The sequence below is a fragment of the Sinocyclocheilus rhinocerous genome, unplaced genomic scaffold, assembly GCF_001515625.1.
Source record: "Sinocyclocheilus rhinocerous isolate Xijiao unplaced genomic scaffold, SAMN03320098_v1.1 scaffold840, whole genome shotgun sequence".
NCBI lineage: Eukaryota > Metazoa > Chordata > Actinopteri > Cypriniformes > Cyprinidae > Sinocyclocheilus > Sinocyclocheilus rhinocerous.
Genome location: NW_015653473.1, coordinates 187,457 through 195,443, shown reverse-complemented (window position 1 = coordinate 195,443; position 7,987 = coordinate 187,457). Strand labels below are relative to the sequence as shown.

Below are 7,987 nucleotides of genomic sequence, written 5' to 3'. Positions count from 1 at the left end.
TTGCGTAACCTGAAAGCCAAAGCAGTGGTGAAAGAACTGATTAAATTTTGTTCTACTTTTGGCTTGCCAAAGACAATTCAGACAGACTGCGGCACAAATTTCACGTCAAGAATTTTTGACCAAATCTTAACCTCCTGGGGTCGAGGGTGCCGCCGCAGATTTGAATGATAACAGCTAAAAGAACTTAAAATGCTCCTTCATACGTGATCGTACATATAAGAGTAATACAGCATTTAAATCTGTAAAGGGTCTACTTTTATTTGTGTACACTCACAATATCAACAAAACATTGTGCTTTTGCAAAATTAAGAAAATAAACAGGGTGTGCTTTTAGCCGTCTCATTCTCTGTGCATATCTGTTTAAAACGCGTCACTAAAATTAACTGAAACTCAGCGAATCATTCTCCGCGCATATCTGTTTGAAACGCGTCACTAAAATGAACTGAAACTCAGCGAATATTTGACACACACATATGAGAGATATATCTATAGAAAGCTTGACATGTCTACTTTTAAACGAAGTAAGTCATGCCAAAAACAAATATTATGTGACAAAGTAATCAGTATGAAACCAACGCGGTGTCAAGTCTTGGCCGTCTGCCTTCATTATCTCTAATTAGATCACGCCCACGCGCTGATCGCGCTTTTGATATTACAATCGTCCACATGAGATGCGCGCATGTAAACACCCACATCACAGCAAACAAAGCAGCGAGACTTTTCTTCAAGTTCATCTCGGCTACTTCATTTCTGGAAGAAGACGCGCTGAGAGGAATAAGACAGAAAGAGTTTTGGATTTTCCTCAGAAGAACGCGTCGGCTTGATTTCCAGTGGAGAATATCATTTACACTAGTAAGTCTTTTTTTATTAGCCTACTTGCATTAGTTGTTATTGTGTTACTGTGACATAACTTGTACATATTTTACTAGTTAGACTTTTTCCAAACCATGATTCCTGACTAAATGTATAATCAAGTGAAACATTATGAAGATTCATTCACTGCATCTAATGTCTCACGATGCCAGGATGTTTTTTTTTATGTTCTATAAAATAGACAGCAACGGTAATATGAGTTATAATGTAATTAAAAAAGTAATATGAGTTATAATGTTAAGAGTAAGAATGTTTAGACTAAACTTTACTATAGGCTCTGCTCGCGAAGATCTTTATAGCGTGCTTAACAATAATAATTTATTTTTAGCTTCTGTTCGGGAATATCTGCTCTGTTGTAAATGTTTTTAATGTTTTATAATCGGTCATTGGCGTTCGCGATCGTCTGAGGTATAAATGTATCAAGTAAGCTGTAAATAAGTGATCCATCGACAGACATATACGCACGTCCTTTCTTATCAGTGGTGCGATTTATTTATCAGCTATGCATCTTCTGGAAATTGCTAACAACTATTTTAATTTTCGTTTAGGACTGTGGCTGCATCACTGGCATAATTGCACAAGAAAGGCACACGTGTCGTTCAGTTTTGAGTTCGCTGGAAAATCATACTGTGTAAGTGCACAGTATAGTAATTGTACTTTTATTATGCCTAGACTATATGGTAATATTATTTGTGGTTGATAGTGTTAAAATGTAGTTTCTTTGTTATTGGCATTCTGTTTTCTCATGAAGTATGCATACTATACTAAGGTACTGTGGGAAAAAATGCTTACAATTGTTTATAAAATTATTTTAGGACCGAATACACCACTCTTGCCTTCACCTGCATCTCTCACAGTAAGGGGACGCTCGTTCAGTTTTCAACTCCATTCAGAATCTTAGAGTAAGTGTGCATTCACTATTTTACAGATGTTACTTTCATTTGATTTATTTGCTGTATGGTACACTATTTTTGCTATGTGGTAATTGTGTTCTTTGTTTCGATAAATTAGTACTAGTATCAGTGAACATCATAATAATGTTAATAATGTAGTTTGTGTAAACAGCATGCTTGCTTTTTTATTTCAGATGTGAGAATAACAGTGTAAAAGAACCTGTTGCAAAGAGAGCCAAAGCAAAGCAGCCCACTTGGTCATGGAAATGGGGATTCCTGCCTGCACAAGAACCTGGACCACAGCTAAGACCATGTGATGCACACACTCCCATGAGTTATTTTATGTGATAGTTATATGTATTCTAAATAAACTACAAACAAAAAATATATACATTTCTTTTTTCCTCACATTCTTTCTTGTAGCAATTCCCTCTCAGTCACACACCTGACAGCTCATTATGCAGCTCATTATGCAGGCCTTTGTCTTCTCAGGTGTGAATCACAGCATTATGCATGATCATTCACGCCTCCTCGCATATACCTTTTCTACACAAAAAGTGTCTTAGAAAATTTAAATCAATATATTGTTTTCTGTAAATGAGTAAGATGATTTTCACATAATTTTGAAGCAAAAACTCTAGACTTCAAGATCCAGTTCTCAAAAGTCTTGTGAGCAAATGTTCTGTATGCGTTTTATGGCCTTATTTCAGTGACTTTAAAATTTTAGTTTTTCACTAAGCACGCATAAACGTTGCTTTCTCAAAGACACAATCGCATACATACATGCTGCACACATATTATTGTAGCCCAGTTTGTGCTGATTACAGTGTTATTAAACTTTAGACATTAAAATGTTTGTAAGCAACTGAAAAAAGCACAAATGTCAGGGCATGTCAAAACTTTTCCAGGGCCCCAAAACACCCTCGGACCCCAGAGGGTTAAAGGAGCTTGGCATAAATCACCAGTTATCCAGCGCTTACCATCCAGAGTCACAAGGAGTGATTGAGAGATTTCACCAAACTTTGAAAACGATGTTGCGTAGTTACTGTGTTGAGACTGGAAAAGATTGGGATGTGGGTCTTCCCTTTCTTTTGTTCGCCGTGAGAGAGACAGTGCAAGAGTCTCTGGGGTTTAGTCCAGCGGAGCTTGTCTTCGGTCGTGCTGTGCGAGGGCCGCTAAAATTGTTAAGTGAACAGTTGCTGACTGAACATCCGACACCTATGTCTATTCCTGACTATATTCAAACTCTCCGTCAGAGATTGCAGAACGCTCGTGAAGTGGCATCACAACACCTTGTAACCCCACAAGACAAGATGAAAGCACGTTATGACAAAAAGTGTGTTGTCAGGTCTTTCCAGCCTGGTGAATCTGTACTGGTTTTGTTATCTACCCCTGGTTCCGTGTTCCAGGCGAAGTTTACTGGCCCCTACTTAATTAAAAAGAAAGTGAGTGACACAAATTACATCATTGACACACCGGACAGAAGGCGTAAAAGCCGAGCCTGCCACATCAACATGCTGAAGAGGTACGTGACTACACAGTGTAACAGTGAGTCGAAGTATGATAAAGTTATAGATGAAGAAGAGTGTGAGGACAGGAGTGTGTTGACTTCTAACGTTGTTACGATTACTAGCTATACCATGGAAGAAGATGGTTTGCGTAATCGAGAAGTTCAAGTTTCCTCTACACGATTAAAGAATTCTGCTGTGCTAAACAATTTGAAGGATTACTTTGCTCACCTTGGTGAAAGTCAAGCTAAAGAACTGAACTAAAGTTTGAATTTCCTAGTCTGTTTTCAGATGTGCCGGGAAAAACTACAGTTTGTTCTCACGACATCGATGTTGGAGATGCAACCCCGATTAAACAGCATCCATACCGAGTTAATCCTCAAAAACGTGACATCATGAAAGCTGAAATGGAGTATATGCTGGAGCATGGATTTGCGGTGCCAAGTCAAAGTCCCTGGAGTTCGCCCTGCATACTGGTACCAAAACCTGATTCCACCTTTCGCTTTTGCACTGACTTTCGTAAGGTTAATAATATAACAATGGCTGATTCCTTCCCACTTCCCAGGATGGAAGATTGTGTGGATAGGGTTGGTCAAATGATACTGGCAAGTACCTTTGACTCCGCGTGCATCAGAGATATCAGCGTTCGTCACTCCAGACAAGTTGCTACAGTATTCCGTCCTAGCTTTCGGAATGCGAAATGCTCCCGCCACATTCCAGCGGTTGATGAATACTGTGTTGACAGATGTGGAGAATTGTGAGGTATACCTGGACGATGTGGTTATCCATTCACTTACCTGGTCAGAACATATGTCCAGCCTCAAGAAGGTACTCCAGCGTTTGGCTGATGCTTCATTGACTTTGAACCTTGCTGAGTGTGAATTCGCAAAGGGACAGATCACCTGTCTGGGAAAGCAAGTTGGCCAGGGGAGGGTCAAGCCTGTTGAAGCCAAGATAACGGCTATTCTTGAGTACCCTCTTCCTTCTAATAAACGTGAGCTGCGTAGGTTCCTAGGAATGTGCGGATACTACCGTGCTTTCTGCCCTAACTTTTCCTCTGTTGTGTCACCACTCACTGATTTGTTAAGCACCACAAAAATATTTATTTGGACACCCAGTTGTGACTGTGCTTTTAATGCTGCGAAAGATTTACTTTGTAGTACACCAATACTCAAAGCCCCCCAGTTTGATGTTCCATTCAAACTGCAAATTGATGCCTCAGCCACAGGAGTGGGTGCAGTCCTGCTGCAGGAGGATCAAAGTGGCGTAGAGCATCCTGTCTCCTATTTTTCTAGAAAGTTCTCAAAGTGTCAGCAGAACTACAGCGTTGTTGAAAAGGAGGCATTGGCAATGTTGATGGCACTACAACACGTTGAGGTATATATAGGTGGTAGTGTGGCCCCTATACTTGTGTACACAGATCATAATCCATTAGTTTTCATTGAACGCATGTCTAACTCCAATCAACGCCTTATGCGGTGGTATTTTGCTATTCAGGAATTCAATCTTGACATTCGCTACAAAAAAGGCTCAGACAATATCGTTGCTGACACATTGTCTAGATCTTAAATTTCTACCTAGCTGATTGTCATGCCAAGGTGTGTATTAATGAGTTCATGACTGTTTATCATTAAACATTTGTTGTTTATGATTTTAACGGTTGGGGGTGTTACGTCCCGTGACGTATTCATGTATGTTGGGATATGGTTACGTGTTTTTCTCCCCTCCTTCTCTCTCTCTCTCTCTGCTACGCAGCGCTCCAAATCATCCGCAGCTGACAATAATTAGCGGCAGCGTGGTTTTCCCTGTTCTACAGCGATCAGCAGATATAAAGCGGGAGAGAAGCATTGCTGAGGAGGAATCTCTTATCCGCTATCCCAGCGACGTGATTGTGTTTTCTTTTTGCTATTAAGCAAACTGTGAAATGTAAACCTAATGTGTGGGTACATCGACGTTACTGTGGAGACTCGGCGTGAGTCTAACTCTGTAAAACCGTGTAGGGAGATGGGTGCCGATTTAATTGGGTTTATCCCCTACTTCACTTTTTTCTCCTGTTTTTACTTTAGTTAGGGAGAGAGGTAAGATTGTTGTCTTTAATTTTGTTTTCTGTTGTCAGGGAAGTTATTTTTGCTTAACCCTTAGTTAGACTGTTTTTGTTTGTTATTTTGGCCTTTGCTCTCTCCCGACTCTTTCGTTATTTAAGTTGTTTAGTTGTCAAGACATTTGTATATTTGCTACATGTTGGTATTATTTTCGGGTTTATTTCTAAACCCTTAATAAAAACTCTTAAATGTATTTCAGGCATTCGGGTTTGCTTTTGTGGAACAGTGTTACACAGAGGGGTTTAGTGGTGAACCTTTATTAATAACGTCTGTAATGAAAGTGTTAGAAGCTGCAATAGAGGAAAAGGAGTCTCCTCATCGCTTGTTTATTTAAACATCAGTTTTACCTTTGTTACTTCCACTCTGTGACCCCTAGACTAAGTATTCAAATAAAGGTTTAAAAAAAAAAAAAAAAAAGTTAATTGCCACATTCAAATAAAGATTTTAAAATGCAGGATAAGTATCACTAATTAAACAAGTATATGGTCAGCTTATTGTCAGTCTCTTGCATGTATGCTTCTCAAAAACAACTAGCGGATATGCATATAAACAGCCTTTTAATTAACAGAGTAGAATAATCATGGCTGACAGTAAAACATGCAAACGTAAAAAAAAAAAAAAACGACGCAAGAACAGCTGTTACTTCTTGCCCAACTGGTTAATGAAAACAAGGATATGATCAAAGGAAAAGTAGGAGTTGTGGTAACTTCCAAAACCAAAGGTGATACTTTTTTAAAAAGTAATTTTCATTAAATATTTCTAAAATGTTTATGTTCCGAGGCAGACTGCCGGCAACAGCCACTTTAGGATAGTTTGTGGCTTGGTCTTAGTGACTGACTTAGGAGTCCTCTTCACTACTCCTATCGTTTCACAGATTTGGGAGCTAGTTTTATTGCTAAAACGCTTTGTGAAATACTCTTAGACCAAAAATTTAGGAGTTCTAAATTTAGGACTGACACTCCCGTTATTTTTAAGATTTTCTCCTAAATCGGCGAGTTATGAGCTACTTTTAGCCTTAAGATGTTTTGTGAATATGGGCCCTGATCACATTGGCAGCAGAAATAGAGTCATTACTACAAAAACAGACCATAGACGTTGTACATGGCCCAGACCAGTTAAAGGTTTTTTTTTTTTTTTTTCTCCAGGTACTTCCTCCAAAAAAGGATGGGGGGATCCAACCTATTCTAGACTTAAGGAACCTCAATGTCTTTCTAAAGCATCTACCTTTTCACATGCTACGAATAGCAGATGTTATATGTGCAGTGAACAGAAACGATTGGTTCGTTACTATAGACCTGAGGGATGCATATTACCACATTCCAATTGCGGCACAACACAGGAGATTCCTTCGTTTTCATGTCAATGGAGTGACATACCAATCAGATTTCTTCCTTTCGGGTTAGCCCTGGCACCCAGAACTTTTAACAAATATGTGCAAGCTAGAAACCTTTACAGCGCCAAGGTATGTATATTCTTCCTTACCTCAACGATTGGCTACTATGCGGTCAGTCTCAACACCAGGTGCAAGAGCAGACGAGGTCGTTGATTCTGCACATAGAGGCACTAGGTCTCAAAATAAATTACAAAAAGAGCAGTCTAATTCCTGCTCAGACTGTTCAGTTCATTGGCATGAGGCTCGACTCATGCACCATGGAAGCCACTTTGACAGAAGCCAGATCTCAGTCAATAGCAAAGACAGTTGCAAAATTTAAAATAGGCAGGTACTATCATATGCAGATTTCCTCCATCTAGCTGGAATGTTGGCGGCAACAACACTAGTGGTGCGGCTGGGGATGCTGCATCTCAGACTTTTTCAATGCTGGCTGAATTCACAACGCCTATCAGCCATGACCCAAAAACATGTTTTGGTAACAGTGACCCTAGCGTGTGTTCGAACTCTGAAACACTGGTCCCGCAAAGATCTTCTTCTAAGGAATCTGAATTTGGTTTTGAGTAAGCCTCTCCTAACAGATGCAGTTATTAAGTGACTTTCCCTCAAGTCAGTTTTTTTTTGTTGGCCATAGCCACTGCATGAAGTGTTAGTGAATTGCATGCACTATCAGTCAGCCCACAGTGTTTGCAATGGGAACCTGAATGTAAACAGGTTATGTTGTGGCCAAACCCTGCATTTCTTCCAAAGGTATTGTCACTACAATACGTGAACAAGCCAATAATTATATCTGCTTTTACAGATGACCACAAGTCAGTCCTGTGTCCAGTCAGGGCTTTTCGGCAGTATGTGGAAGTGAAACCCTGGAGGGCCACTGATCAATTATTTCTGTGTTATGGTGACTGTAAAGGCGCTGCATTCAGCTTTACCTTTAGACGATAAATTTAGATTTCAAATTCAATATTGATTTTAGAACTGTTGAAATTATTTACAGTATGCAACTCAAATACTTTATAAGTAACTGTAATTAAATTACCTAAAAATGAACTGTAATCCCTTTATTTTTTTTCAGTGGATAAGTAATTTAATTACAGTAACGCATTACACATAACACTGATGTTAACAATGGAATGGTGTTACAGGGTGAAGAGTTGAGTCAAGTCAAGTCAATTCACCTTTATTTATATAGCGCTTTTAACAATACAGATTGTGTCAAAGCAG

The 7,987-nt window shown here is 39.3% G+C and overlaps 1 long non-coding RNA gene across 2 annotated transcripts; it reads left to right on the top strand.

Annotated features, from left to right (window-relative positions):
- Window positions 1-1,152: 1,152 nt before the first annotated feature.
- Window positions 1,153-2,218, top strand: LOC107716236 (uncharacterized). Of its 2 annotated transcripts, XR_001637183.1 has the most exons (4): window positions 1,163-1,504; window positions 1,689-1,775; window positions 1,961-2,079; window positions 2,190-2,218. It is a non-coding gene; the product is annotated as an uncharacterized LOC107716236 (long non-coding RNA). The 2 variants fall into 2 exon arrangements; XR_001637182.1 differs by lacking the exon at window positions 2,190-2,218 and having other exon boundaries at window positions 1,153-1,504; window positions 1,961-2,115.
- The last annotated feature ends 5,769 nt before the right edge of the window (window positions 2,219-7,987 follow it).